The sequence below is a fragment of the Crocodylus porosus genome, unplaced genomic scaffold, assembly GCF_001723895.1.
Source record: "Crocodylus porosus isolate Cpor-Errol unplaced genomic scaffold, CroPor_comp1, whole genome shotgun sequence".
Classification (NCBI taxonomy): Eukaryota; Metazoa; Chordata; order Crocodylia; family Crocodylidae; genus Crocodylus; species Crocodylus porosus.
Genome location: NW_017728949.1, coordinates 42,232,765 through 42,241,527, shown reverse-complemented (window position 1 = coordinate 42,241,527; position 8,763 = coordinate 42,232,765). Strand labels below are relative to the sequence as shown.

The window sequence follows — 8,763 nt, the reverse complement described above, 5'->3', positions numbered from 1 at the left end:
CCCCAGTACTCTTTCCTGCCATGGCAGGGGGTCAGACTAGATGATCTACTCAGGTCCCTTCCGACCCTAGAAACTATGAAAACATATTTTAGTTCCTTTTTCATTTTTCTCAGATAGGAAAATAAAAATATTATATAGTTTTATAGTACTTTTTGCCAAGCATCTCATAACAATATTAATTGGTTACCATTTACAAAGGGTTAGGCCAGAGGTCTGTTTTTATTTTAGTAAGGTGCTCAGTTTCAAGGAAATTGAACAACTGTTATTTATGCCATATACCTAGCATGTCCGGTCACAGTCTCAGCTGTTAGTCTGTGTGACTGAGTGCACACAAGCCATTTCAAAGCTCAGGGAAAGTTGTCTTTCCTGGAGTTACAACAAAACAACATATTTTTGCAAATTTGCACATTAAAAAGAGCTCTGCAGAGGTTTTGGGGAGAACAGGTGGTCAAAACTGAGAGGTAATTGCTCTTTTTGAGTAATAATAGTAATAATAATCTCTAATGAAATGTGTACATTCCAAAGCTCTTGGTAGGAGTACAAAGTTGCACCCAGAATGTAGTATATAAGATGGGCACGTAATAGAGAAGCCATGTTCTGACAGCATGTCTCTGCTTTCAGAATTACATCAGTCTACCAGACTGTTTAGAGCCAAGCCAGGCCTATATAACTACATGTGCAGTGGACAGCCACCTGCTGCTATATATATTTCAGCAGAATCAGATGCTTACAATCTAAAGTGGCCCTTGTGATTGCATTTTTATCTTTTTACACAGATTTAAGGGATATGTTGCCTGCCATTCCTCTACTATACACAATATACTGTGAAATAAATAGGCCTTTGCTGAATGTTTCTTCTGAAAAAGTGTAGACATAAACCATATAGAAAACAATTATGCATCCCTATATCCTCATCTCATCCCACAACTTAAAGTTTAATTTTAACTCTGAAAAAATTGATTAGTGTGATTGAACAGCTTAGGGCACTAGAGTTACTTCACATGGTAGTGGTCATGGACAATTTTGCGAAATTTAGAATGATAGTCATTACGGCACCTGTTGTTGGTTGTGGTCTACTTTTATTTGTGTAAGAGAAGGATGGTGTGCATGTGTACACGCAAACATTTGTGAAGATTTTTTTCAGGAAGAATCCCCAGTTTCTTAGTTCAGGTTCTGTTCTTGACATTAAGTTCCTTATCACAGTTATTCTGTAATTTCAGGTAAGATTTTTCTCTTTGATCAGTTTAGCTGAGCTATTGAGGAGACAAGATTGACAAATAAATTTGTCATAAGCCTTCATGTAATTTACATGAACATCTCTGATATGGTTAATGCTTTATAGCCATTACTTGAGTTTGTAAGGTGAGCGTAGCCTCTCTATATCTTGGAATTCTTTACTTGATCCTTCATCAGGACAGAATAGTTCTAAGGATGTTTCCTTTATATACTTCTCTAAAATTTTCTACCCTTTCCTCTGCATGCTGACTTATCATTTAGTTGTTTATATGTATCATTATCTTTCTTGTGCTTTTATTCACTCACTATCTCAAGCACCCTTGCTCTCAGAAACACACAAAGCCAATGTTCTCGTGACAGGTGGGCAGCACTTCTTGTGCAAATGAATTCATTTGCATGTGAATGTGTTAATTTGCACACAAATACCTGTATTCAGATGAATAAAAGGCTTTAATCCAGTTGCGACACTTGGGGAAACAAAAACAGGGTTCATGAATGTATAGAGAAAATGGGGGAAAGGTTATGTCTTCCTGAGAACTGGAATTTTGTTAATATGTTCATGAGTAACTTTTACCTCCATTAACTATCTTAGAAAACTGCAAGTTGTAGACTTGTAATCTCTTTGGGATGGAATCTGTCTTTTCACTATTTGTATGTACTGTTCCTGGCAGAATAGGTCCCAAATCCCTAACTGAAGCCACTAGGAATAGGTGCAGTATGCATAGTTAGTATATTAAAATTTCACTTGACCAGAATGAAACAATTTCCATTTAGGCAAATACAAGAGGCCCAGAAACCTTTTAAATAATTATGAGAGATGTACTGAATCACTGTAGTGAAGCCTGTACAGCAGTGGGCTGATCTGTCAAAAATGTCCCATTTCATGGGCAGAGGCCTCATTTATAGAGCTTCTGTAGGTTGGATGATGACTATATAGTTGTCCACAAATAACTTCCATAAGTATCTTTGCTCTGATAATACTTTGTGCCATAGAGTTCTCATAGGGTCATCATTACCATATAAAATATTCTACCTCCCTACACAATAAGAGTAAGTATGTGCGTTATTTTTCTACAAGGAACTGCTAGTTCAGCTGTTAACAGTTTAATGTATTATCACTCCAAATACTTCTAGTGTTCCCATCAATCAGCAAGGAATTAACAGGTGAAAAGAATCAGTTGCTGACTGATAAGATGCCTGGCACCTTTCCTTTCTTGTTCAGTTTACATATTTATGGATCTCTCTGAGGAAAAGAACAACACAGCAATGAGGTGTGCATTTCTTTATGTTTTGAAGCCTCCTTTGTTTAATTGGTGGAAGGCCAATGCAAAGAAATACATCCTTACTTTTTTTTTTTAAAGAATGTGACTCGAATCCTATTTTACCCCCAGGAATCTCTTACAGATAAAATATCTACCCTCACACCAGAAAGTACTGTCTCAGGCTCCAAGATCCATAGTAAAGGTCTGAAAGGATTCTGCAGTAGAACTGTACACAAAGAGAGGTTCATTCTTGAATTTAGGACTTTGCAGATTAAGAATAAGACTTTACTATTGTTCCAGTGTTGAACTGGGAAGCAATGCAGAGTAAGGATTACATTGTTGTATCAACATGTTCCTGCATGTTCCAAGACTTCATGTTGTAATGACTGAAGGATGTACTCCTTTTTATTCTGAAGTAGGAGGCCTTACAGCAGCACTGGGGTTGCAGACCTAGAGTGTTTATCTATTATCTGGTTTCCTATAAACTGCAGTATGCTTATGTGTAACATCCATCCTTCAAACCTTGATTGGTTTAGGATTCAGAGTGAGTTTAGATTGGTTATCATGATTTAGTTTGTGATTATCATACCCAGAGTGTAGTTGGGATTATGACAGCATTCAGTAGAGATTCCATAGCTGAAATAAAAAGAAATGCTCTGGATATGGAAGCCTTGCAGCAAGAGACTGTCAAAACAGGAGACAAATTGTAGAACAAGTCATCAGAAATGGTTTGACTTTTCACCCTGTTGAGTTCGGTGAGAGAGGAAACAACTCATCAGGTACAAAGTAATGTTCTGAGGTGACCAAAACCCAGTGAATTAATAAGATTTCCAATATTTAAATGTTTGCAAAAGTTGCAGTGAGAGAAGGCCTAGTAAAATGAGTTTGTGTCCTTGCTTCGATGCGTCAAACCCTCTCATAGGCACCTAGCAGCAGCACAGAGGAGCTCTAACACTTTTATAAATCCAGCACGTTGACTGGATAATTTATAGTCATTACAGTCAATATGTGTTTCAAAAAAGTGAGAAAAGAATAGGACAGGGGTTATTCCTGGCCAGTGTTTGGAAAGATGAAATAGAAATAACAGGAAGATGTTTCACAGGTTTTTCAGAACCACAACTCAAAGGAATCATTACAAAGTGAAGAAGTAAAGGCCAGTGTCGCCGCCTTGCACAGAAGGATCTAAAAACTTTTTGTATTTTCTATCTCTGATTTCATTACTCCTAATAACTCGTTTCCTGATGGAAGGTAAAGAGGTACCTGAAATACAGATTCGAGTCCTTTTAGTTAAACCTTTATCTCTTTGTCATAGCGGGTTTTTTTTCTTCTGTAGTTCCATTCATCTGCTCTACTGGAACTTTCAGTCGCGCTGTGTTAAAATATGGCTGTTCTAAGCTAATATGCATTAACTTTTTAGAAACTGTTTTATACATAACCTATTGTATTAATATAAAACGTTAAGGCCATTTTTTCGTTTCCTGGGAATGGCCCATTACATTGTGAGCAATCTACTCTTGCTTTTTTAAAAAAGACTTTGAACTCAATACAAAAGGAAAATATAATCATGTACAACTATAAAGACCGCTTTTTTCCCTTTTGTGCAGTGTAACAGAGGTGGATGAGTAGCATGGTAATGAAGAGATGGACCGTCTTTATTAGCACGCTCAGTGAAAAGGTTCTTTTCAGAACTTCAACTTTTCTTATCTTCTTAGTTTTCATGGTGTCTATTGGGACTCTTTCCTTTTCTTGACTTACTTTTAAATACGGCTAGCTGACTGGCAGAGCCAAGCCAGTTCATCCTTTTCCAACAAGGGATAGACACATAAGGTCTAGAGACTTGGATGCTTCCATAAAAGTTTTCTTATATTTAGATGTATAATGCCACTGCATTTGACTATGTACTGGTATTACATGTATTGTGTAGTAATTCTTTAATATCTATAACAACAAACCCAGTAATAGCTGCAGTAAGACACATTTATACGGTAGTTAATGATGGCTAATGATATAGGAAGTTTTTTTGAATACTAAAATAAGACTAGTAATGCTACTTAACCTTCTGCTCTAGAAATTGTTTAATATGGCAGATTTGCTAAGGACTGTTTGATCCCTAGTCCTCTTCTGCAGTTTTCTCCTACAACCCTTTTAATATTTCTCTGCTCCTCCTCCATGCTCCTTATTTTTTTCTGTGTTCCTCCCACCCTTTCTGCTTCTACATTCATTCTTTGTTGCACAGGGAATTCACTTTTAATCTTTCTCATTTTAAAAAACCCACAACTTAAAAGGAAGTGATCGTGTGATTTTTATGGGTCCCCTATAGGCAATTGAACAAAAGAAAAACATGCTTTCCAGTGCTTTCCACTTCCATTGTGATGCAGAGTAAAATATTCTACCATCACTACACTGAGCAGTAGGGTAGGCCTTGCAAACAGGATCACCAAGGGTTTAATTTTTGGTGGTGGAAGACTTGCAGCCTCACTTTGATTATGAGTGTGTAGTTACTATATTATTATACATTATTACATTTACATTATTTACATATATATACAACATTGTAGAATTGTGATGGGTTGTTTTGTAGGAGTACTCTTGTTACATTACTGGGGCAAAGTGAAAAAGAAAAATTTCCAGTTGAGAAGTGCTGTTATTCCTGACACGTCTTTAAGACTTTAGATGTCTTAGTTGACTGGGACCTTCTTGGAAATGGTGTCCTTACGTTTATTAAAGCACAGAATAAAACTGCAAATAAAAAGCTATAGAGTGCTTTGAATGAAGACAGTGGTGTAGATCTGGATCATATATGGGCTTGAATTTAGAGCCAACTTTGATCAATCAGCTGTGTTTCTTAAAGTACTAAACGCAATCAATTTTGTTTTAGGAATCCTGGACTTGAAAGAGGCTGTTTTCCTGACTTGTAAAATCCAACACAGTATTCATATAGAGTCAGTATAGCCACATATTGTACTTCTGCTTATAAATAAAAGTTGACTGTCCTAACAGTGACACAAACTATTCAGAGAATTCTGCTCCGAAAGTCAAAATCCATTGCTCATTTATAAAATCAACTATTATGCCAGAAATGTAAGTTTTTCTTCATGAATATGGAAGATTTCCCATGCTTGTGAGCATTTGGTAAACCTTTTGAGTATTTAAGTGCTTTAGGATCTTCTGATGAAAACTTCTAACAGTATTATTACTGAAGACATCATTGGTTCCTTGTAGATTACAGCAGTACTACCTGGTGTTTTGCTGGCCAATATGTAAAGAATCAAACTGAACTACATAAAGGACAGCTAATACTTTTTATTGTGCTTCATTATTATTTTGAACTCAAATTTGAGTATTTTGCTTGACTATTTTGTATATAAATAATTTTTTTAGTAGAAACAAATGCCTGAAAAAAAGAGAAGCACTAGAAGGAGACATGTTTGTTAAATCTCCTGATTTATTTTTATTTTTTGGTAATATGCATGATGTAGAATGTTACTGTTTTAGGAGAATGACATTTAGCTAATGAACCTCCAAATTCTGTATTGTAAATATGTTGCAAATTGATTCTGGGATATTTACATTCAGAACACATATAAAGAGATTGCTTATTTTTTCCTTGGCACTTTCAGTTATTTCTAAGTCATCATAGTTGTAAAAGTTATTCTGTACCTAAGGCTGCTCAAATAGTAACTGGCAGTAACAGGATGTAACTTAAATACAAATGGAATATATGTGCATTGTAGCCTGACAGCCCCTGACAGGCTGTAGCATAACCTTGTTTGCAAGACTACCAAAATCATCTTTTCCTGGTTCCAATTTCCACTAATCATTCAAGTTATTTAAGAGCAAGTACATTTTTGTGATGGAGTAACTTTGATTTTCTGTGCAAGTGCATATTTTGTTTAAGGCATTATTAGCTATTACAAAAATCTGGAATCATTTTATTTTGCTGACACTTTCTAATATTATAAGATCTTCTATATGGCAGTTAGATGAATATATGTTTATGTGCATTGTGTTCTGGAATATCCATTTTTGTTAAGATGCAGGTGTGTTGAGGAACGGCTTTAAGGGATGCAGAGGAAAATTTGTAAGGTCTTTTGGCACAGAATTGCCTCAAGTCCATATGTTAGAAGATATAATTAAATAGGTGTTATTTTTTGGTAGGAGAAGGGTATGGAAAAGAGTTCACCATCCCTTCCAAATGCTATTGGTAAACCACTCTTTGAAAATGTACTTGGATATATCAAGTCTTTCTTGATTTCACTGTATCAGTTATATCCTCTGAGGCTTGCATTTTTTGAATGCCTCTACAGGAATGACTGTTACCTTGTGCAGCCAGAACTGTTGTAACCATCAGAAAGTCAAAATACTGTGAAGTATAAGTACAGTAATCAAGTATATGAAGTTGGTTTAGTTATGCTCGTGTAAACTGGAGTAACACAGTGGTGAAACAGTTCTGTGCTACAAAAAGATGTAGTCTGTTTTGATAGACTTCTCATCATAGTCAACCCTGATATACTAGCTTGAGTTTAAAAGCAGTAACAGCATCTTTGCTAGGTTCTAAGTTGTGTTATTAATGGCCTTATCTAAGAATATTAAAAAACACTTTCTATTGTAAAAAACCAAGAAAAACCCTGAGACTTACAAGCTCCTGCAGGAGCCTTGGTGAATCGAGGGCCCCCCCACATGGCATGGGGCAGTGAGAGGCAGCGGGGATCACCCCCTGCTGGGCAGGAATGAGTCTGGGGGGGTGGGGGTTGTTTTTCTTAAAGGGCTGGAGCTGGGGTGGGCGGGGCAGCCATAGGGGGGGAACTGGGGGAGCAGGGGGGAGGTCAGGGGTCTTGTACAGAGCCCCCCACACATCATGGGACAGCAGGGGGCAGCGGGGATTTCCCCTTGCCCTACAGTACCTGGTGAGTCAGGGCTTTTTTATTCAAAGAGCCAGGAGCTGGGGCGGGCAGGACAGCCATTGCTGGGGCTGGGAGAGCGGGCAGGGGATGGGCCTGGGTGATTCAGAGATTTGGTAGCAGCCAAATCTCCAAATCAGATTTGGCTGAATCAATTTGGGACAGTGATTTAAATCACTGAATCGAATCACTGTCCCCTGGATTGACTGAATCCGAATCTGAAGTGAAAGTTTAACACAGGCCTGCTGGTTGCCAGTTGGAAAATTCTCTGAAAAGCTCTGAAATAAAAAATATTACTGGAAATTTTATTATTCCATTACCTAAATCCATGATACTCTCTCCTCTGGAATATTTTATTTACTTCAGAGAAAGAATGTAACCGGAAGTAAAAAAATGTTACGACTGCCATATGAAAACTTTGGAAAGACCGAAACTAATTTTACAGAAGACTGGAGGAAAGTAATATAATAGAGGTCTACAAAATAATGAATGGTTTTGAGATGGTAAATCAGTTGCTCCTAATTACTTCTCACAGTAGAAAAATGAGGCATATGAGTGAAACTGTCAGGCACCACATTCAACCTTGATAAAAGAGAGTATTTTTCAGAGAGCATAATTAACCTGTATCCTTCGTTAGTACAAGATATTATTAAGGCTGAGAGCTCAATAGGAATAAAAAGTATGATTTAATTTAACGGATAATGAGAAAGTCCACAATTACTCATGTGGAAAAAAATAAATAGAGGCACAAATCCTAACTGATGGGGCTAGGTTAAAGCTACTCTTTATGGACTGGCTATCTCTTGTTATTTTCCCTTTCCCTTTTAAAGCATCTGGTACCACCTGCTGTCCAAGGCTGGATACCAGACTAAAGGGGTCCCTGATCAGACTAACCATGGCAGCTCTTAAATTCTTGTTCTAAAGAGACCATCAAGTTGTTTATTCAACACATTTGGTATTAACATTTCCTGTTGAGACTGAAGACAAACACAGCCTTTCTCAGAAAATGTTTTAGTTTTAGAAATGGGTAACTCCACTACTTATTTCATGAGGCCACCAACTAACAGTTTTCATTATTACACAGATGAGCTGAATTTGGACCAGTCATACATTGGAATGTCATGTACCATGCTAAAACTCAAAGATAAATGGGGAAGTAAGGGCAGGGCATGTTTTACACTCCTTCTGAGGGGACTGGGCATGTCTACCTGTATATTTAAGTGTGCCTAAACTTAATGCACCTTTGCTTAAGATTCATTAAGGTGCTTTAGGAATGTGTCTACACGTAGACATGCTAATGTGGATTAAGGCCCCCTTAATTAAGCCATGCATCTTTCTGTCTATATCATTTTGGGTAAATGTTG

General features: G+C 37.1%; 1 long non-coding RNA gene across 1 annotated transcript; it reads left to right on the top strand.

Annotated features, from left to right (window-relative positions):
• The first annotated feature begins 4,105 nt into the window (after positions 1–4,105).
• Positions 4,106–5,490, top strand: LOC109322872. Its single transcript, XR_002104501.1, has 3 exons — positions 4,106–4,173; positions 4,819–4,913; positions 5,377–5,490. It is a non-coding gene; the product is annotated as an uncharacterized LOC109322872 (long non-coding RNA).
• Positions 5,491–8,763: the final 3,273 nt, after the last annotated feature.